Here is a 23389-nt window from a genome sequence, read left to right as displayed (position 1 = left end):
TGGAAACTGGAAACAATTTAAAAGACAGCTCTGTATGGGAACATGAGTGAAATGGCTTTATGCAACACATATGCTTATTTGCCTCCTTTGTACCTAATTTGTACCTAACGATCTGCTTGGACTAGATAACCAGTTTATACACCCTAAATGGATGACAGTGAAATGGATCTGGAGTGAAAGCACACACATCCCAGGGGCAGAGTGTGAGCTCCTCACGGGACTATCTGCGTCTTTGATAAAGGTTGGTGAACGAATGAATGATCCCCTCTCTGCTCCAGAGCCTACTCTTTAAGCTGCCCCTGCACATTTCCCCCTATTTTTCTTTCAGTTGGGTAGTCACTCTAATGTACTGTGACAGCAAAAAAAAAAAAAAAAAAAAAAAAGGCTATCAATTCTTTCTATCGTAGGTGTATACCCCTTTGCACCGTTGCTTTGCAGCTCCTCCCCTCAGGAAACAGTCTAGTTCACCCTCCTTAAATCTGGATTTGACCATGTGCTTTGCTTTGGCCGATGGGACGTTAGCAAATAGGTTGCAAGCAAAGGCTTGAAAAGTACTTATGCATAAAGGCTTGTCCTCTCTCAGGGACTCTGCCCACTCCTACTCAGAAAAAGTCCAGACTAGTCTCCCAGTGGGTGAGAGAGCCCTAGGAGAGAGGAGCCAGACTTCTCAGCCAATCCAGCCTTTTCAGATGACATAGAGTGAGCTGAGTCCAGCTCACCTTACATGCAGCAAAACAGACCCCGATTGCTTACCCACATAATTGTGAGCAAAGAATGAGACACCACGAGCACTATCGACAGTAGCCAAACTGTAGAAAGAACCCAAATGTCCACCAAGAGATGAATGGATAAAGAAGACGTGGTATGCATATATACAATGGAGTATTATCATTCGGCGATCAAGAAGAATGAACTCTTGCCGTTTGCAACTACGTGGATGGAACTGGAGGGCATTGCGTGAAGCGAAATTGGTCAGTCAGAGAAAGACAAATATCATATGACTTCACTCACATGAGGACTTTAAGAGACAAAACAGAGGAACATAAGGGAAGGGAAGCAAAAGTAATATAAAAACAGGGAGGGGGACAAAACATAAAAGACTCTTAAATATAGAGCCCAAACAGAGGGTTGTGGAGGGGTTGTGGAGGGGGTGGGCTAAATTGGTAAGGGGCACTAAGGGAGACACTTGGGATGAGCACTGGGTGTTATACATAGGGGGTGAATCGTTGGAATCTACTCTCTAAATCATTGTTGCACTATATGCTAACTAACTTGGATATAAATTTAAAAAGAAAGAAATTTAAAAGGATGAGACTCTGCTACAAGGCACTTTATTTGGGGCATGATTTGTTACACAGCAAAAGCTAACACCGGTACCGAAGGGTATATAGCAATTACTATTGTTCAAATAGAAAATGTTACAAGACTTTACCAACCATGATATGGGGATACCTTTTTTTTTTTGAAGACTAAAATAAATTTAGTATTTCTTTATTTTTATACTAATTTATTTTACATTTTAAAAAATAATACAGTTTAAAGCAAGTATTAAAGTACAACACCTAGCTAAAATTAAGTAATTCACCAAATTAAGTAATTTGAATATCCTTAATAATTGAGTCTCCTGTTTCCAAGTCATATATCTGATACCCTCTTTCATGTATTTATGCAAATTAACCGTGCTTATTTTACATCCAAATCTGAAAACCTAAATATGTTTAGTCTTTCAAGTCTGATTTCTGTTACTTATTATTTCTTTTTTAAAAATATTTTTCAATGTTTATTCATTTTTGAGAGACAGAGCACCAGTGGGGGAAGGGCAGAGAGAGGGAGACACAGAATCCGAAGCAGGCTCCAGGCTCTGAGCTGTCAGCACAGAGCCCAATGTGGGACTGGAACCCACAGAACCGCGAGATCATGACCGGGGCTGAAGTCGGACACTCAACCGACTGAGCCACTCAGGAGCCCCTGTTATTTATTATTTCTGTTAACTCTCATTCATGATGACTTGTGTTCCTCATGTATTTTGTATTTTCTGACTGTGAGTCAGTTGTTATAAATTTATCCCTTGTTATTCTTGAAGTCTGTGGGTTTTTTTTTTTTTTTAGTGATTATTTTTTAGAGAGAGAGAGAGAGAGAACAAGTGGGGGAGGGGCAGAGACAGAGGGGGACAGAAGATCTGAAGTGGGCCCTGCACTGACAGCAGAGAGCCTGATGTGGGGTTTGAACTCACCAATAGTGAGATCATGACCCGAGTCGAAGTCGAATGCTTAACCAACTGAGCCACCCAAGCACCACTGAAGTCTGTTTTTTGTTTTTAATTTACTTTTGTTTTAAGTGTATTTATTTATTTAGAGAGAAAGAGAGATGGAGCAGGGGAGGGGTAGAGAGAGAGGCATAGAGAGAGAATCCCAAGCAGTCTCCACCCCATCAGCACGGAACCTGACGTGGGGCTTGAACCCACAAACCAGGAGATCATGACCTGAGCCAAAAACAAGACTCAGGCCTTTAACTGACTGAGCCACTCAGGCGCAACTAAAGTCTGTTTTAAGTTGGATTGTTGCAGAATGGATTTACATTTGTCTTTTCCAGGTACCTAGGGACACATAGGTAGTGTGAATTTGTGCCTTCAAACGTAAGAGGACCTGCTTGTTGCAAGAAACTCTCAGGGAAACATTCCCTACCCACCTGCGTCTAGCCAAATCCAAGGCTAAACAGGTAAGTTGTTGTTTTTTTAAATTTTTATCTTTTTGAGTTTATTTATTTATCTTGAGGGGAGAGAGAGAGCGAGAGAGAGAGAGAGAGAGAGATTGAGAATCTTAAGCAGGCTTCACACCCATCATGGAGCCCAACTCGGGGGCTCGATCTCACCACTGACCTGACCCAAAATCAAGAGTTGGATGCTTTACTGACTGAGCCACCCAGGCGCTCTTAGTTACCGAATTTTGTAATGTATCTATGGTTATGCACTATTCTCATCAGCCTAGTTCCCAGTGAGAATACTGACCTCTAACAAGTACCTGCCCTAATAATAAAGCATAACTGGTAAACGCACAAACATTTAAAACTGAAAGAGACCTAATGCAACCCCTTCATTTTAATAAGGAGGAAATTGACTCAAAAGATTCAAGGATTTTTCTAAAATAACTTAGCTAGAAACAAGGTTTCTTTATCCCAGATCATTGTCTTAACCATCAGCATGAGTGGTGGCTGTTGGTGACCATAAGTTGTGGACTTGGAAACAAGGGAAACTTTGAAAAGAAAATGCTGTGCGTTGAGTAAACCATACCTCTGAGCTGCCTCTGGGTAAACCATACCAAAATAACCACCTCAACACTGTACAGCCCATGCTATTATGGACACCAAGCACTGGACTCATGAAGGTAGTAAATTAGGGAACGGGACATAGCACGGTCAAGTGTTACTGAGAAAGGACTTTAGGCAATAATAGACATGTATAAATAAAATCAATCTATAAAGTGTCCTTATAATCTCTGTACCACAACCATGCCTACTTTTTGTAACTTATTTATTTATCCCTCAAAGCCTCTTTCCCTTCTCTGTCTCCTTTCCCCATCAATACTCTCCTCCGTAACATTTTAACCAGATTATACCTCCACAATTAATTCTTTACATGGCAGGGGAAGGGTAAAAAGTATAGAACACATAGGCATTGTAATTTCCCCTTCTTCTTGAATTCCCTAGACTTAGTCTTAACTATATCATTTTAGTCATTTTCTCTATATATTTAATTCGAGGGTAAGTTAAGAATAAAACATCATTTTTTCCTTTAAGATAATGATAGGATTGCTGCATTATGCACATCGGGATCCATAGCTTGGAAAAAAAAAAAAAAACTTGGAGAAAAACAAAAAGCATTAAACTTACCAAACATTTTTAAGACTAGAAGTATCTCCCCCTATCAATCTTGTTAAATAGAGGATTAAATACCTTTATTTTTTTGTATTTAAAAAAAATTTTTTAACGTTTATTTATTTTTGAGTGGGGGGGGGGGGCAGGGGCAGACAGAGATGGAGACACAGAATCCAAAGCAGGCTCCAGGCTCTGAGCCGTCAGCACAGAGCCCGACGCGGGGCTCAAACTCACGAACCACAAGATCATGACCTAAGCTCAAGTCAGACACTTAACCGACTGAGCCACCCAGGAGCCCCAAGGATTAAATACCTTTAAAGGAATAACCTAGAAATGCCTCTAGCTTTGAAATTTACCAGATAAAGGCTTACGTCCCTACAAAGCAATAAGAAAATAGCAGAACCCTAACCTCTAATTCTGTTTTCTTTTTCTAAAATGTACTGTCTTCTAAATATGCAACCTCCTCGATATAGTATTGACTTTGGGCTTTGGTTGCGTGTGGCAGTAGCTGCCAGTACATCAATAATCTGAAAGGTAATGAAAACTCAGTGGTATTGATGGTATGTGAATATGGCCAATTTGCAGTTATTCCGGGATCCTATTCTAGTCCCGTGTTGATAACAGAGTCCCCAGTGTGTTATCGCTTTAGCAATCTCTTATGCTTTTGAGTAAATTGACGTTCAACTTGTTTGTGAAATTATTAGTGCAGAAATTATCATCCTCAAGCATGAACACATAAAATTGGACTGCTAGCTTCTTGAAGTTATGGTCTCCCTAACTCTGAACCTTGCGAGTTTGCATCTTGGGTTGCTTAGTCCCTATCTGCAGTGTAGGAAAGTTCCAGCTCAGACCAGAATAATTCAGATCCTCTACACGGTGGGTAAGGAAAGCTAGTCAGCAGATCATCAGCCGCAACGCTGGATCAGGCTCTCACTGCTGATCGAATCTCATCCTCGCACCCCAATGTTTGCAGAACGTTGATTCCCCACTGATTACTTCTGTGCCTGAGTCCTTGCCTTCTACTTTAATAGGTTGGAAATTTGACAGCTACTCTTCTGATGCCTCACTACCCCTACCCTTGTGAATGGGGTTCTCCTCCGTTTCTCCAGTTTCAGCTATCCTAGTGAATGACTTCCTCCTCTGAATGTCACTGTCCTATGACCAAATATCCAATAGCTACTCCTAGACCTCCCTTTCCTCCTCGAACTTTTCCAGCTGCCTGAGAGTTAGATATTTACCGGTCATCTGCCTTGCTGACAGCAGCGTGGCGGGTTCAAGCCCAGATTTCATCACCTCCAAACCAAGACTATGCTTGTCTCTACTAGATCCTACCACTATCTATCCTTACATTTTAACGATGTTCCCCAAATGGGAGATTTGGTGAAGGGGGCTGGACAAAGAAACCCTCCTAAGGACACTGCTTTCCTAAACAGTCACCTTGCACAGGCAAAAGCCAACCCTCTTTATCTAGTTGATGTCAGTGTTACTCAAAGTCTCAGTGTTTCTGAGAGGAGATATTCTAGCAGGCCTGGAGCAAGGACTCAAAGATGGCCCCCTAGAAGATGATCTTCACGTTTGGCAGAAAAGGCAAATTTAAAGCTCTCTTGATCCATAAACGAGTCTCTAAAAACAAGTGAGGCTTTGGAATAACAGCCACCAGATTTGGGAAGTCAACGGGCACCCGGCATCTTGAATCAGTGTCTTTCTGAGGCCAAAGGAAAATAACGCACCTACCGTATCTTGAAATGAAAGCAGAACATAGTTTGCTGCAAAGCTATAGCTTAATGTTTTCAGTATGACATGGATCCCTTTTCTCAACCTTCATTCAGGATGTCCTGACTACAACTCCCTCTTCAAAGCTAAATGGCAATGACAGCAGAGTCCAAATGGATGATTAATGCCTAAACCCTAAACTTGCCTTGGATCATACGACTGTTTCAGGTAAAAGCAGAGGGTAGCTAAGCCTAAATCATGCAAATTATTGTCAGTAGCAGCCAGTGGAGTAATGCCTCTCAGATCTCCTAGCGCAGGAAGATTAATCAGCCTCCCAAGCTGCTGGCCATCCTTCTCAGGTCTGCTCCTGGCCAATGACTGAGCATGGCGGGGTTACTAAAGAGACCATTCCTGGGAGACAGGGGCTCCTCTGATGAGAGTTTGGCTCAAGGATTCCCTTTTATCCTTGCTGAAACTTTCTTAGAACCACACAGCTGGATGTATGTGGCTTTCCTCCTTCCCTCCCTCCCCGCCTTCTTCCTTTTCTCCTTCCCTCTCTTCTCCGCGGGTCTCGGACTCACATCACGGTCTGCTAGCTCGCCCTGCCTCCTTCCACTTCCTCCCTGCGATCCCTCACGGATGTTTTCCCCGGTAAGTTTCTTACATAGCTAATTCCTTCTTGGCATCCGCTTTCCAGAGACCCTGGACTAAATTCAGTATTTACCTATTGTGTTTTGCATGTGCATTCTAAAACCAAACATAATTTCTGAATTCAGGGCCAAGTATCACTCACTAAAAAGAGGAAGATCTAATAATGAAAGAAATACCTATGTGAATTATATGAATCAACTAACTGCTGACTTATACATACATAGACAAGAATAGTCCAGTTGGGAATAACTTAACTAGCTTCAGCAAGGCCCTATAGATTAGAAGAGCCACCGGAAGAACCAAAAGGAAAGCCGTGGGACAAGCCAGTCCTCCCTGTTCTCCGTGCATACAACTTCGAAACCACAGCACTGCCCCAAAGCTTGGCTAGGGATAGATAGGGCTCTGGGGGACATCTTATTCCTTCGTTATCCGTCCACTCAGCCACACGATAAAGTCCATCGGGCACCCACTCTCCAACAAGCAGTGTGGTGGGCCCTGAACATAAGAGAGATCAGACAAGAGCCTTGCCCTCAAGGCTGATAGAGTCGGGCCCCTCCTGGCCATCACTTGGCATTTTCCCTTTTGCTAGGAACACAGGTGTCCGTCAATGGGTGTACCTTATACCTTTAGAATTCCTAAGTTTCCAGACTATATCCAGGAATCTACTTGAACTTCATCTGCTGTTAATGTTTTTTTTTTTTATATATATAAAAAATTAAGTACACAGGATTTGGTTATAGTTTCTTTTCTAGTTTTGAGTTGTTTGAAATTTGTCATATGGAAATTAGGTAAAAGTGAAAAATTGTTTCATAGATTTGAACTTTTTTTTCCCTTTTTTATGTGGAAATGATTTCAAACTTACAGAAAAGTTGAAAGAATAAGAATAGGACTAAGAACATCTGTATTGTTCCCTCATCGTTAGCGTTTTGCTACCTTTGCTTTATCATTGGTCCTGTCTCTCTAATAATTGTTTTCTGAACTTTGAGGGTAAGTTACACACAATAAGACTCTTTATGTCTCTATATATCAGTGTTTATTTCCTAACAACTGCACAGTTATTAGTTTCAGTAAAATTAACACCACATAATGCTTTTGTCTAATCTAATCTGTCATTGGCACGGGTATTCCTGTGTTGTCAGTTAACTCAATAACGTTCTTTTTTTTTTTTTTTTTTAATGTTTATTTTTGAGAGAGAGAGATAGAGAGCAAGCAGGGGAGGGGCAGAGAAAGAGGGAAACAGAGAATCCCAAACAGGCTCCGTGCTGGGAGCACAGAGCCCGGCACAGGGCTCAAACTCATGAACCGTGAGATCATGACCTGAGCCAAAATCGAGTCGGACGCTTAACCGACTGAGCCCCCCAGGTGCCCCTCAGTACGTTCTTTATAGAAAATTCTCCTGCAGTACAGGAGTCAGGCTAGAGTCAGTTTGCACTTGGTTGTTATGCTTCTTTCTTCTCCCTTCGTTGAGGACATTTCTCCACTGTTCTTGACATTTTTGAAAAATATAGCTCCCCCGCCTTTTTTTTTTTTTTTTTTTTTTAAATAGAATGTCCTCCACCTTGGGTTTGGCTAGTGTTTCCTCCTGATTAGATGCAAGGGTGCCTTCTGGGCCATAATACTACACAGGTGACATCCCCTTCTCAGGGTAGTATCTCCGGAGGTATATGATATTCACCTGCTCTTCATTGATGATGTCGATTTGGATCACCCCAGTCAAGTTGTCCAGTTTCTCCGTTGTATAATTGCTCTTTTCTTCCCTTTTGGCAACTAATAAGCGGTTTGAGGGTGGACACTTCTGGACCAAGCCCCTCATCAAAATGCCTAGATTGAGCATCTACTGATGATCCTTGCCTGCCACAGGCTTCACTATGAGTGCCCAGCTTCAGCACACCCTCACGTTGATCAGCGAGCCCTGAGCAAAGGTCCTCCTTCTCCCCAGTTATTTACTTATCCGTTTATTATTGCTTATTACCTATTGTCATCAGTATTGACTTGCAGGTTATTATTTCTCCAATGATTTATACTATTAATTATTTTTGTGCTCCGATCGCTCTGGATTTGGCCAATGGGTGCCCCATCAGGCTGGCTCCCGTGTCTTTGTGACATGCCATGGATATTTTTGTAATCTTATTTTAATTTTTAATTTTTAAATCTTATTTATTTTGAGAGAGCGATCACACACGCACGTGTACACTCACAAGCAGGGGAAGGGCAGAGAGAGAGGAAGAGAATCCCAAGCAGGCCCTCCACTGTCAGCACAAAGCCCAAGGTAGGGCTCCAACCCAAAAACCACGAGATCGTGACCTGAGCTGAAATCAAGAGTCCAACGCTTAAGCGATGGAGCCACCCAGGCACCGCGGTATTTTTTTTAATAACTGCATTTTTAATAATAAATCCTACTATCGCTGGAAGAAAAGAAAAAGAAAAACTAGATTTAAAAAAAAACGCAGATCTTATCGAAAAGAGTTTCAGGCTGCTTTGTGGTTGCTTGAATTGTATTCTCATAGTCCTTTGGGTTATAACGTTTTTTTCCTTCAATAAGTAAAAATGTCTTGAGCATACATCGTGCATCACGTGTGCAAGACCCTATTGGAAGTCCAACGGGAAGGTTAAAGGGGTATAAATTGTGGTCTTCCTGACGCTAAGGAATTGCTAATACAGCTTTAGACAGGAGGTCTCCGAGGGCTCTCGGAATGTTGAATAACACGTGAAGGCAAAGCACATACGAAGATAATCAGAAGTTAAGTAAAACCTCCTCCTTCTGAGGGGTTGCAGGGAAACCAAATCGATTCGACCTGGTGCCAGCCCTGCCTTCCTGAGCTCTCCCGGGGGCCGTGGACAGCCCGAGACCCACACTTGCCAACGTCCCCTGCCCACAGGAAAGCATCGGAGAGGCACCGAGAAGAGAAGCAGGGACCCTTCTTCCCCAGAAGCCGGTGTGAACAGCTGCACGCAGCTGACGTGGGTGTTGGCCTGTGGTTTTCAGTCGTACTCTGGGAGTCCCGGCTGCGGTGCTGAAGGAGCCTGTCTGCCTCTGTGTTCCATGCCCTCTCATCCCTGTGTTATCTCCAGACGTGTTTAGGTCCCTAGTCCCCAGCACTAAACGTCACGCTCAAACCACGGAGGTGGCTTCTGTTTTCCTAATAGAATGTGACTCATCAGTCTCTTATTTATTTGTCACCCGCTTGTACATTTGCCGCGAGCCAGGCACTCTGCTTCGCAAATACGAACTCCTTTGATCCTCGTAATAACCCCGTGAAGCAGGCAATTATTTTTTCCTGATAGGCACAGAGGTAACTTGCCTAAGGTCACGGCGCCGGTAAGCGGTGGAGCTGGGATTCAAACCCAAAACGTGTGACTCCGGAGTTCACGCCTTTATTCTTGTAATTTTAACGAACAATATCTATGAGGCGGTATTAGTCGGCTCAGGTTGCCATTGAAATATCATACACGGGGTGGCTTAAATCACAGAAATTTCTTGTCTCACAGTTCTGGAGGCTGAAAGCGCCAAGATCAAGGTTCTGGCAGATTGGATTTCTGGTGAGAGCTCTCTTCTTGGCTTGCAGATGACGACCTTCTCTCTAGCTGCTCACGTGGCCTTTGCTCAGTAGACAGAGAGAGAGAGAGAGAGGGAGAGAGAGAAAGCGCTCTCGTGTTCCTTCTTACAAGCATACTAATCCTATCAGATCAGAGCCCCAACCTTATGACTTCATTGAATCTTTTTTCTCCTAGTTGTGTTAAGACACAATTGACACACAACACTATATAAGTTTAAGGTATACAACATAACGATTCAATTTATGTGTGTTGTGAAATGATCACCATGATAAGTGTAGTTAACATCAACTCATATAAGATACAAAAGAAAGAAAGGAAGAAAGAAAGGAGATAGAAGATAGAAAAGAGAGAAAGAGAGAAAGAAAAGAGAAAAGAAAGGAGAAGAAAAGAATAGAAAAGAAAGGAAAGGAGAAAAGACAAGAAAAGAAAAGAGAAGTTTTTCTCCTTGTGTTGAGGACTCAGGATTTTCCCTCCTAACAGCTTTCCCGCACATCACACAGCAGTGGTGGCCGTAATCATCACGTTACACATCACATCCCCAGTGCTTATTTATCTTCTAAGTGGAAGTGTGTGCCTTTTGACCACCTTCTCCTATTCCGTGCATTAGGATAGAAGTTCCATGGGATCAGGATGGCATTTCCTCTTTGTTCACTGGGGTATCCCCAGCGCCTAGAACAGTGCCCACCAGAGCTGCTCAGTAAATACTTGTGGAACTATTGACTAAATTGGTCGTGAAGTTCTCACCCCCTGAATAGTTGTTTGTTGCTGCGTAACAAATGACCCCAAAGTTAGCGGTTCATTCTCTCGTGGTTGCTATGGGTCAAGAATCTGGGGACAGTTTGGCGAGGGAATTTGAAGTCACCTCGGGGCTCGCTGGGGGAGGATGCCCTGCCAGGCTCACTCACAGGCTGTTGACAGGGGCCCTCGGTTCTTCAACATAGGGACCTCCCCATGGACCTCTCCCCAGGCTTCCCCACAAGAGAGCAGATGACTTTCCCCAACGGGCGTGATGGGAGACAGACGGAGAGCCACACACATCCAAGGCAAAAGCTCCAGTCTTTTGATAATCTAGTGTCAGAAGTAACATCTCGTGTCACACTCATTAAGATGGCTATTCTCAAAACAACCGGTAAATAACAAGTCCTGTTAAGGATGTGAAACAATTGGAACCCCTGTGCACCACCAGTTAAGAATGTAAAATGGTGTAGCTGCTGTGTAAAACAGTTTGGTAGTTAAGCAAAAAATTAAGCATTGAGTTACTGTGCGATGAAGCAATCCTACTCACAGGGATATTCCCAAAAGAATGGGAAGCAGGGACTTACACACCCATGTTCACAGCGGAATTATTCACAGTAGCCCCAAAGCGGAAGCAGTCCAAATGCCCATTGGCAAAGGGCTAAGCAACTGTGGCATATTAATGTATCGTATGGTAGAATATTATTTAGCCTTAAAAGGGAAGGAAATTCTGACACAGGCCACAACATGGATGGACCTTTGAGGACATGATTCTGAGTGATGTAAGCCAGTCACAAAAGGACAAATACAGTATGATTCCACTTACAGGAGGTATCTAGAATAATCAGACTCCCAGAGAATAAAAGGACGGTGGTCGCTAGAGGCTGGGGGGCAGGTGGGGAAGGGGGAATTGTTTAATCGGGATAGAGTTCCAGTTTGAGACCATGAAAAAGTTCTGGACGCGACGGTGGTGTTGGTTGCACAACACTGTGAATGCCATTACACTGAACGGCACCCTGAAAGATGCCACCCATGCTTTCGGTGAGTCAAGAATCTGGGAACAACATAGCTGGGCGATTCTGGGTTGGGGGGTCTCTCTCAAGACTCAACTGTCCACGGAGCCATCCACTGAAAAATGGTTACATAGTCAATATCATATTAAATATACTTAACCACAATATTTAAAAATAATAATAAAAATAATTTCGGCCAAAAGACTGAGTGAGTTCTAGCCCACACTCAAGGAGAGAGGAATTAAGTTCCGCCTCTTGAGCTAAGGAGTAAAAAAGAACTTGCGGGTGTATTTTTAAAACCACCACGCCTTTCAAAAGGCTTCCATTCCAAACTAGACATAAGTGATGTAAAGTTAGAAAAATACACAAACGACTTGCACAAAGTACTACATGAACGACTTCAGCGGGTGGGCTTGATGTGAATGACCTAGAGGTCAAGGGTGAATATGTGGGGTAAGGGTAAGTATCTTTATGTTGCGTTTTAGTGCTCACCGTTTGCCTCTTAACACGTGTGGGACCTGAAATGTATTAAGAATATAACACCGGTAGAGAGATTAGCATACATATAACATATTTTATCCAAACTCAGTGAGTTAAGATTCTCTTAGAAAGAAAAGTCTACCTTTCATGATCTCAAATCAAAGGACCTAAGGACTGTATTTGGAGTTGCAGCCACACGATCTGCAAAGATTATAATCTGTATAAATTGTAATTCTAGAGGCTTCTTAATGAATTCCTCTGTATCTCCACGCATGTAACACCGTGGGCCTCTCAGGTACAGAATGGAATGGGGGTGGCCGTAGGCTTCCTGGGGGGGGGGGGGTGGTGGTGGCTGGTGATAAGCCGCAGCATCTGTTTACAAATGCCCTTAAAATCCCCTTACAAGCCCTCCAGTTACTAACACCAAGCAAGATCATCAACAGATAGAGAACACCCAGATGACAGCAATTTCCACTTCTTTCCAAAGCAATGTGTTAACTAAACACACATGCTCTGAATAAGTTCTCTTAAATAGCTTAGTTTTTCCTGTGTATAATCAGAGTTTTATTTTTTTCTTTCTGTTTGGCCATTTATTTCTTCCTAAACAGGTATCTTCTACTTCTGATTTTTTTTTAATGTTTATTTATTATTTTGAGAGAGAGAGAGAAAGAGAGAGACAGTGTGAGTGGGGGAGGGGCAGAGAGAGAGAGAGAGAGAGAGAGAGAGAGACAGAATACAAAACAGGCTCCAGGCTCCGAACTCATGGACCATGAGATCGTGAGATCATGACATGAGCCAAAATCAAGAGTCGAATGCTTAACCGATTGAGCTGCCCAGGCGCCTCTGTTATCTTCTACTTTTGGAAAGTTTATGTTAGGCCACTTCACTTTTGCAAAAGACCTACCCTAGTACCTGTTCTCCCTGAGAGGAATCCAAAGAGGATTTTTGCTTTTGTGAGAAAAGGTGAAAAGCAAAAACAGCATTCAGCATTTGTTTTGCAGCAAGCCCTTAGAGAGGCAGCGTGTAGCCCAGGCAGGGCCTGGCCCCTTCCCCAGGAAATCTACTCAGCAAGTCAGCATGAAGCGGCCAAGGCTTTGAAACTGCGTCCACGAGCATCTGTGCTTTATCTTGATCTATTTTGTGCATCCGTTGGCAAGATGCGTCCTAAGATCAAATCAGAAAACCCGAAGAGTGAGGTTCAGTCTTCTGAATGTCCGACTTCAGCTTAGGTCATGATCTCACAGTTCGTGAGTTCAAGCCCTGCCTGGGGCTCCCTGCTGTCATCATAGAGCTCACTTTAGATCCTCTGTCCCCCTCTCCCTCTGCCCCTCCACTGCTCATGTACTCTCTCTCAGAAATAAATAAAAAACATTAAGAAAAAAAAAAAAACCTTAAGAGGGGTGCCTGGGTGGCTCAGTCAGCTAAGTGTCCCACTCTTGGTTTTGGCTCAGGTCATGATCTCACGGTTTGTTGAGTTTGAGCCCCCACTGGGGCTCCGTGCTGACAGTGAGGAGCCTGCCTGGGATTCTCTCTCACCCACTCCCTCTGTCCCTCCCCTACTCACATTGTCTCTGCCTCCCCCAAAATAAATACATAAACTTTAAAGAAAAAAAAAAAAGCTCAAGAGAGGTTATTTTGCAGGTCTGGAACACTCAAAAAACGTCCCATCCACTTTAATGGAAATTGCCTCTTTGCGCCACTCTGGCTTACGAAAGGTTTCACAGGAACGCTTTACTTCTGGATAGCAGTGGAAACCTACACTTCTTTTCCCTTCTGAGAGACCAAACTGTTTCCAATGTAAGCGAACACTGCACAGGCTTTTTTTTTTTTTTTTTTTTTTTTCCCGTAGTATTGTATCAGCTTTCCTTCCTCTTCTTTTTTCTTTCCCCAGAGCATATTACAAAAGAGTTTTAGCTCTTTTCTCAATATTAAGCAGTTGCTTTCTGGGGAAAGGAATCAATCAGCAAGAGAATAAACTTTAAAAAAAAAAAAAAAAAAGGAAAAAAAATCAGCACCCTCTCTTTTGCTTTTTGTTATTTGACATGCCTGTGGTTACACCTCCTTCGGGAGACAACAAGACTTTATCAAGAGTTATACATAAATTATCACCGATTTTTTTACCAAAACGGAGATTCCCATGCACTGGGGGCTTCCTACTGTTACTGCGTACTTTCCCTGGATCATTTCTTCTTCAAAATTCCTTCCCCTCTTCATCTCCCATTTTCCCCCCTCCCCCTCCCTCACACTTTCTCTAATAGGAGTAAAGGAGTTCCCATTCTATTTCCATCTTTAGTGCTCACCAACCAACAGTGCTGCCCACCCCCCCGCAAGGTCACCTCCGCTGCTCAGGAATTGAACAATCTCTCTCCCTCCCCTCTCCTCCCTATATAAGCAAGGCATCTGTGGGCTGGGAGGGTTTTGTCTTTTGTAAGGGAGCTGGGGACAGCTGGGAGGTGTTGTTTTATTTGAGCGAAGTGTGCTAATGTGTGCTTTTCCACTCCGCTCCTAGTGGAGGAGGAGACCGGGGGTGACACTAAGCGACAACTGAAAAAATTTTAAGCTGCTGGCAACAAATTGGGGCTCACATGACCAGGCTTGCTCCCTGACATCCCGTCCCGCTTAGTGCCTGGGAGACTTTGTCACGGACAGCAGACACGTCCCCTCAGACTCCAAGTTCACTTTCCTGTGTTGCTAAGCCTTCATCTTAACGGCGGTCACTTTCCACATGAAACTGAACAAGTGTCGTGGGTCGAATCATTTCTTTTATAAAGGTAGCTCATTATTAACAGACCACCATCAGAAGTCTCTCGAGAAATTGTGCCATATTTAAGACAGAGCTTTCTATCAAATTCGGAACGTGTGTGCTAATGTTTTCAGTACAGTGAAGCACATATCAATGCTCATGGCCAGGTTCCTCCAGGAAGCTGACTGGCAGGTGAAGATGCGTGTGTAGGGCGTTTATGCAGGAACGCGCCCAGCATCTCCCTTGAGGGAGGGAGAGGAAGAGAACGAATCAGGGCCAGGGACACCGCAAAGTTGGGCTGCAGTGAAGTCTGTTTAACAGCAGCTCCAGTGGGCACCACAGAGAGCTCTGAACTTGGGACGGCCTCTCAGAGCTGCCCCATTTGTGTCAAAGTCTAGGCCAGTTAGTCACTGGATGTGGGCCACCCTGGGAAGGGTGTATAACCTTGGGTGGGGCACTTGCTTTTCAACTGAGGCAATGGCTGAGGAGGCCAGTCGCTGAGAGCTGTCTGCGGGCAGCCCTCCCACAGCTGGGGGACTAAGGTCACCACCTACACAGGTAATGGGTGGTCCATCGGGATGCCTTTTTGCAAGAACATCCATCGTGAATCTGAAAGGGTGAATTCACATAAACTATGGTGAGGTGGTCTCCCTGGTCTAAACGGAAGACTCTGTGCCTCGGGGCTGGTGGATGGCTCCCGGGCCAGCTGTCAGACAAAGAAGAGCAGAGAAGGAAGTTTATGCCAAACCCTCCTCTTCCCCTACCTTCCCGGGCCAAGTCTCCTCCTTTGTTCCCACCTCACCTGAAGGCAACTCAGATGACCCCTGCCCCCACCCTAGGGCAGGGGAAGAGGGGCTTTCTAGCTGGGACAGAGGAAGACCAGACATCATGCCTGCATTTATCCCTCTTCCGGTCTAACACACCTGTCTTAAAGCTTCAGCCAAACAAATTCTTTGCCTTTTTCATGCTGAAGTCCTACGTACTGTCCTTTTGTGATAACCTGAAAATGTGGCCCAAGCTGAGGAAGGGACAACTTTTCTGGAACGATGATTTTCTTTGCTCCTCTTTTCCCTCCCTCCTCCGTCCAGTTAACCCCGAGCTCAGCACCCTTTGAATGGGATACAGCTGTGACGTTTCCCCTCCACGCTCAGCAGGAACCCCTGCGTGAACTTTCTGGCGCCATTTTGGAGGAGGGATATCAAACGTAATCACCACCTTCTGACATTCTGGAACGATTCGTGCCAAACCCACAGAAGTGAGTGGGAAAATAAGACAAAATCATCTGAAACCCATTGAGGAATCGGTCTTTCATGTTAGGAAAAGAGAATGTATTCAGATTTCTCTTCAAAGTTTTCTTTTGGAGTTGAGCTTTCTTTGTACAGGGGCACATTAGAACATATTATAGGTTCTGTGACTTGGTTATATTTACAGAGGAATTTTTTATTCTATTTAGTATTTGAAATTTTCGGTTTTGAGTACAAAATAATCTATCACTGACTATTGTCTGGCTAGAATCAAATAGGAATGTCTCTGTGTAGACAATGCAGAAATAGTTGGTGTAAGTGTGTAAGGAAGAGATGAGTGTGAATTCACCTTCTTCATAACTTGTTAGATAGGAAAATTAGAGGAGCTGATAAACCTTTGACGAAATGAAACCTAGCTTGTTGAAATAAGTTTTTTTTAATTTAAAAATAATTCTTCAATAATGAGACAGAAGAAAATTATGAAGAGCAGGTCCCACATGAGATGAAGAAGTATAAAGAAACAGAAGATCACTAACTTATACAAAAGAATCTCTCAAAGATTAAGAAGGAAAAGAAGAAATAATCCTTTGGAGGCATCAGATTAATCTCTCAAGTCTAACTCATAATGTGCATGATTTGAGTTTCTGTCTTGCTGATGAGAGAAAATATTACTTTCTAATTTTTTTGTTGTTGTCTTAGGATTTCCACAGACTTTCGTGCTGGTAGCAGTGAATGCTGGGAGCCATTCATTCCAAAGAGAATGCTAGATGCAGACACAGGCCCAAACTGGCTTGATAATCCTCACTCCACATTTCACCTTGTCTGTGGAAGGAAAGCAATGAGAGATGAGGTGAGGGAGATTCAAGGGATTCACGTGTTTTCTATTGTCACATAGCTAATAAGCACTACAGCCACCATTTAATCTAGGCATGGGTTATGGTAAAGTTCATGTTCTTTTCACCACCCCAGGCTGACTCCTGGAAAAAGTTTTCTCAGTTACCATCAAGAACCTGTGACCCAGAAAACGGGATATAAAAGTTCCAAGAAAATGTCAGGGGCGGATTCTTACAATGCAAATAGATTTCAGATGACTACTTTAGAAGAGAACATAGAGACTTTTAGTTGAGGACAGAATATCTGATTCTCACAGAATTTACTTAATTTGAGGTTCGAAATATGGTTTATGTGCAGGGCGCCTCGGTGGCTCAGTTGCTTAAGCCTCCGACTCTTGACTTCTGCTCAGGTCATGATCTCACGGTTCATGGGTTCGAGACCCGCTTAGGGCTCTGTGCTGACAGCTCGGAGCCTGCTTGGGATTCTGTCTCCCTCTCTCTCTGCCTCTCCCCTGCTTGCTCTCTATCTCTCTCTCAAAATAAATAAACATTAAAAAAAAAAAAAACACATTTGTTAAAATAAATAAATAAATAAATAAATAAATAAATAGAGTTTATGTGTAGTTTTCCTAGGAGAAAGTTCATAGACTATCAGATTCTGAGTGATGCTCATGACATTTAAGTAATTTACATGCTAAATGATCAAAGTAAGACAAAGACAAACAGAAAGTAGACACTAGAGACTATGCTAACAGAGGAGAAGGAAAGGCAAATAGAAAAAGGACGAAAAGGAGCAGCTAGAGAAAAACAATTCTTGCCTTGTCTTTCTCCTTTTGCCCCCATTTTTCTTTGCCTCGTACATTTGTTACCTGCCGAGGAACAAATAATGAGCTCGGGACTCAAAGAACTGATATCAGGAAGTGCAAAGGGGTGCAAGGTCCCTCTTTCCTCTCTTACAGACCCGGTAGGTATGGGGGTTAGGAAGGGTAGAAGTGTTGGCACCGTTTCTAAGACTGGCCCTGAGTTAAAATATCAGCAGATATGGCGGAACTGAGCCACGACCAGAATTGAATAAGATAATCAGAAATCACAATGACATTCTGACTCAACAATGAATAGGGTAGCAAGCCCAATCTATAGTTTAGTGTATTTTGTGTAAAATTACAGCGCATTGTATGTAATATCGTGATCATAGTACATATGCATTTTGGACTTAAGAGAAATTTGAGGTTTCTTATCACGGTTAGTGGTAAGAAAAAAAAAAAAGAAGAAAGTGAATTGTTGTCAAACCAGGTTGACAGAGCAAGTTCTGGGTTCTTTCTCCAGGTCAACCACTGATTGACTCATTTTTACCTCACTTACTTTTTCCAGGTCATCGAGCTTCCTAACGCCCCTCTTTCAACCACAGAAAGTGTTTTCTCTTGTTTGCACGGAAGCAAATGCAGTAAAATTAGTTATAAAGATAAAAATGGATTTCAGGAGGGCAATGTTCGAATAAAGCTCAGATTTACAGAACTGGAGATTTCTTATCATGAGTTGGTTTTAAATGATCAGAAGACCCTCTGATACTGATGGGCGAACGAGAAATAGGGATCTCAGCCGAATTATTCAGAATAAGACTCGGTCATGCTGCAGTGGCAAATAACCTTAAAATCTCTGTAACTTATTTTTTTCGCTCACGCTGTATTGAAAGTTGACAGCGTTCTGGCTTTACGGACCATCAGAGACGCTGACACGGGCTTCACTATCTCAAGGCACCATCTTAGCACATGGCTTCATTAGCACCATGGCAAAGGCACAGTGTGAACGCAACTAAATCCTACTCATGGCCCGGGGGGGTGGGGGGGGGGTGGGGGGGGGTCAGAACTGGTCACTTGACCCCAAGTGAACAGGAAGGGACTAGCAAGGAGAGGCGTGTCAGATGTGGTGATACTTCTAAGCTCCAGCACATGATGTTCTTTGGCTTTGTGGAGATTGTATCAGTATTACCATCAATTGAGGCACATGATTAGTAGCGTGTTTATTTAAACGGCATGATAGAAAGGGAGTTGCTGAGTCGGCTTATGCAGCGTTGAATACAAGAATTTTCATAAGTTAAAAAAAAAAAAGAATTCTAGTAAGGGAAGTTTACGTATTTTAATAAGCATCGGAATCATTAGAGAAATCACTGAAACACAGATTCTGGGGCGCCTGGGTGGCTCAGTCAGTTGAGCTTCTGACTTTGGCTCAGGTCATGATCTCCGGGTTTGTGAGTTCAAGCCCCACGTCGGGCTCCCTGTTGTCAGCCTGTCAGTATACGGAGCCCACTTGGGATCCTCTGTTCCCCTCTCTCTCTGTCCCTCTCTCACTTGTGTTTTCTCTCTCTCAAAATAAAAATAAATAAACATTAAAAAGTAATAAAAAAAAAAAAAAAGTAAGACAAAGCTTCCTGTTCCCCTATCCCTAGAGATTTTTAATCCAGTTAACCCCAGGGGCAGTCCAGGAATTTGGATTTTAACAAGCACCTCTGAGAGTTTTCATGTGGGTGGTCTTCATGGTTTGACAAACACAAGATTATTGGTTTCTGCCTTATGACAGTGATATGTCAGAGTTTCAGCACGTGTGTGTGTGTGTGTGTGTGTGTGTGTGTGTGTATGATATTTTATTCTGAGGGGTACAGTGCTAAGAAGGTTGTTAGTTCTATCTCACTGATTTTCACAAGATAAAGCCTTGGTAGAAACGGATCTGAAAACTTCAGAGGTGTATGGTGAAAACCAGCTGAAAATTCAAGAGAATAAGTAGAAAGTACATGGAGAGAACCTGGGGGTGATAAAGACCAGGAGAAGGTGCAGAAGGAGAGTAGAAATGAAGGTAATGAACATCCCTGGTAGACCAATCATGTTCCTGGATACAAGGATTAGTTTATCTGGGTCAACATATGGTCTGGTAGGAAGAACAGGAGCTGAAAAGTGCTCTACAATATGACAAAGGACTCTTGCGATGGTTTTTATTTAGAGGCACTTAACTGAAAAACTAAGACAATGCTGAGAAGGGGCAAAATACAGCTGAATTCCTTGTCATTATTGAAAATGTGGTAATTTATACAAGAAATAATCAGAGACACGCACAAATGTCATGTACCAAGTTTTTGTAGCTTTTATATACTGACAAAAAAAATTGGAAATCACCTGAATGTTTGCCAGTTGGAAACTGGGTAAGTGCTTTTGACCTTATCCATGTGATTGGGATGCTATGTAACCATGAAAAGTGCTTTGGGGGCGTCCAGGAAAGAGTGATGGATTAGCAGGTTTACAAAAATCTCCTTCCAATACTCACTGGAATGAACAAAACAAGATATACCAAAGAAAGTATCACCCAACAAAGAATCTAGGGGATTTTCACAATCTCATATTTCAGACTTCAAGAAATACAAATCTAACTCCAAAACAATTAAGCCTAAATTGATATAAAATTCTGGGAATCAATCCACAACTCCCTTTTTGGAGTGAGAAGAGGCAGAATTTCTGAAAATCCCACTAAAAATAATTCTCACTTTGGAAAGACAGGAAATAGGGGCCTGAATTGGCAAAAGAAAAGATCTGGAATGTTCCACTCGGGGCCCTTTTCCCTCACTGTAAAGCCAAACATCGGTCGAAGGCCACAGTGGTGGGACAGAGTCCAGAAATCATTTTTTTTTTAAATTCTTTTAAACATTTATTTATTTTTGAGAGAGAGAGAGAGAGAGAGAGAGAGAGAGAGAGAGGGAGAGAGAGCATGAGTGAGCAGGGAGGGACAGAGAGAGAGGGAGACAGAGGATCCAAAGCTGACTCCATGCTGACAGCAGAGAGCCTGAAGTGGGGCTCAAACTCATACACCATGAGATCATGACCTGACCCGGCAGTGGACACTTAACCGACTGAGACACCCAGGCACCCCCAGAAATCAGCTTTTAGCAGCAATTGCTTGTGAAGGACTGACAGCTTCGGACAGAGCAAGCTGGGTGAGGGAAAGTGCCCGCGGCCACACAAGGCCAGGTGTTCACGCCATTCAGCAGGGCTCTGCCTCCAGCTTTGATCAGCCAGAGAGGGGAGACAAACCCACACCTCCAGACCCCACCACGACCCATGGGACAAAGTAGGCTCTCTATTCATTGGACCGGGCCTCTTGTCAAGGGTTTCAACGACAGCGAAACAAATCAAATGAACGTGCAAATTGTTCCCAGCTTTGATGGCTGGCGGAACCACTGTCCTCCCCAGTCTCCTCAGGCAGCCCTGGGACCAATACATATAAATGGGGTAGACCCAAGTGCCAGTCAGAGGAAGTAAACCATGCTTGAGAAAAACAGGGAGATGACCAAACAGTGCACGGGTATCGTTTGGGGAGTGCAGTGCAGGCCCGCATAGACCTGCCATTAGTTCAAAACGACTAAGCAAGGAGAAACCCGTCTTGGGGTCTGTGGGATAACCCTGCCTCCCACCCCCTCAAAGGAAAAGAAAAAGAAGAGCTCGTTCTGGAAGAAAGGCTCAGAAGAGTGCTTCTCTTCCTAAGTAAATTCAACAACAACATACGCTCAAAATAGCAGAACAAAGAGGCCTGCGGAACCCCCGGAGACTCAGGACTCACAATGTATGCAGTAGTCCGAAGATCCCTCGTTGCCTCCCTTCAGGAAAGGGCTGCATCCATTTTATGAAGTTGTGGCTGTTTTTCAAACGGATAGAGGGGAAAGGGTGAGGCACGTTGGCTAGCCAGAGGGGAGAACTGACGTGAACAGTGTTGACGGCCTATCTAACCACACATTATCCTTTCATCTCGCCTCACAGAAAACCCACTGAGTTAAGGTGTCCACCCCTCCTCCCTTAGCCATGCCCTTCAGAACAAGCTGACCCCCAGCCTGGGCTCTGTACCTGACCAGTCCTAGCTCATGAGCGATTAGGGTTGCCCTGGTGACTGTTATTGGTCAAGCAGGGCGTAGGACACAAGCTGACCCATTAGACTTAAAGAATGAGCTGATATTTCCCCGGGGCAGAGGGACACAAGAAGGGACCATGCAGTCTTGCCTGCCACTGGAAGCCATCTTGTGACCATGAGGAGAACGGGCTTGCAGATAAGGGTGCTGAAGACCACAGAGGAGAGAAACAAAGCACCTGCAATCTTGATGACAATGTTGAGCCCGTCCTACCTCTGAACTTTCTGTAGTTGGGTTGCTCATGCCAATCGAAGTCACAGTTTCCTAACAAATACTGCGGGTTCCCCCCTCCCTCGTCTTGTCTGTACACGGTTGGCATTTCTTTCACATTTAGCGGTTATTCCTTTTGTAATTAGGAAGAAAGATGTTTATATTTTGACAAGTGAATACAGAAGAGATTGACACTAGCTAAAATGCATTATTAAATTAAAAAGCAGGTTACAGAGTTTTTTAATGAGATGATTCCAATTTTATTTGAAAAGGTGTACATAATGCCCTGTATGCACAGGAAAAAGCCCGAAGGAACGCATGCCAAAATAATTCCAATTGTTTTTGAATAGTAAGACTATGTGTGCTTTTTCCTTTTTCATTTTGTCGGATTCCCCCCCCCCACCCCACATAATGAATACAAAATGACTTCCACAGAGATTGAAAAGATAAATTAAAATTTATTTATTTATTTATTTATTTATTTATTTATTTAGGGTGTTGGGGAGGGGCAGAGAGAGAAGGAAAGAAAGCGAATCCCAAGCAGCCTCTGCACTGCCGGCGCAGAGCCCAGTGCAGGGCTCGAACGCACGAACATGAGATGGTGACCTGAGTGGAAGTTGGACGTTAACCGGCCGAACCACCCAGACTCCCTGAAAAGATAAATCAAAATTTACATAAAGATTGAGGTACTCTGATTGGGCCAACACATACTGCCACGTCTTCTCCTGCCAGGTCTGCGTTTGTAATATTTTGCAACTCTTAAGAAGAAACAGAAGAAAGGCTGGCGGCCCCTCCTCTTTCCACCAACCCCGGCATTCGATAAATACAGCAGAGTCCACCATATTGTTGGGTTAGGGTTAGGGTTAGGGGTTAGGGTTAGGGTTAGGGTTAGGGTTAGGGGTTAGGGTTAGGGTTAGGGTTAGGGTTAGGGGTTAGGGTTAGGGTTAGGGTTAGGGCCGCCCCGCAACCCCCGCACCTCTTCCCCCTGGAACCCTGAAGAGGTTTCCTCTCTCTCTCACGGAGGTGAGGCCAACACTGGTGTTTGGAAGGTCTTGGCTGATATCAGTTTGCCCCCTGAGGGGGGGTCTACCTCAGACATGCAGCAAACCCAGGGCCTGGTCCTATCAGGATGTTATATTTTAAGGATCAGCAATCAAAACCAAAGACGGCTTTCCATGCCCTGGAAGTAAACGCTCAATTCAAAATTACAATGAGACATTTGTCGTTAGCATCTTCCTCCCGCCATCTTCATATTCCTCTTGAATATTTTTTTCCTTATTCTTATTTTATCATGTACTGTACGGCAAGTTCTTTGTATATATTCAATCACTTGATCCTCATAAAACCTACTGGCATTATTAAAACTATTTTATGGATAAGTCTCGAAGCAG

The 23389-nt window shown here is 43.5% G+C and overlaps 1 long non-coding RNA gene across 1 annotated transcript; it reads left to right on the top strand.

The window, feature by feature from the left end:
* Nucleotides 1–22724, top strand: LOC132694992 (uncharacterized). Its single transcript, XR_009617610.3, has 4 exons — nt 1–241; nt 2593–2718; nt 19977–20036; nt 22493–22724. It is a non-coding gene; the product is annotated as an uncharacterized LOC132694992 (long non-coding RNA).
* Nucleotides 22725–23389: the final 665 nt, after the last annotated feature.

This window comes from Panthera onca, chromosome B4 (assembly GCF_046562875.1).
Source record: "Panthera onca isolate mPanOnc1 chromosome B4, mPanOnc1 haplotype 2, whole genome shotgun sequence".
Taxonomy (NCBI): Eukaryota; Metazoa; Chordata; class Mammalia; order Carnivora; family Felidae; genus Panthera; species Panthera onca.
The sequence above is the reverse complement of the archived record's forward strand: the minus strand, read 5'-3'. Positions and strand labels throughout refer to the sequence as shown.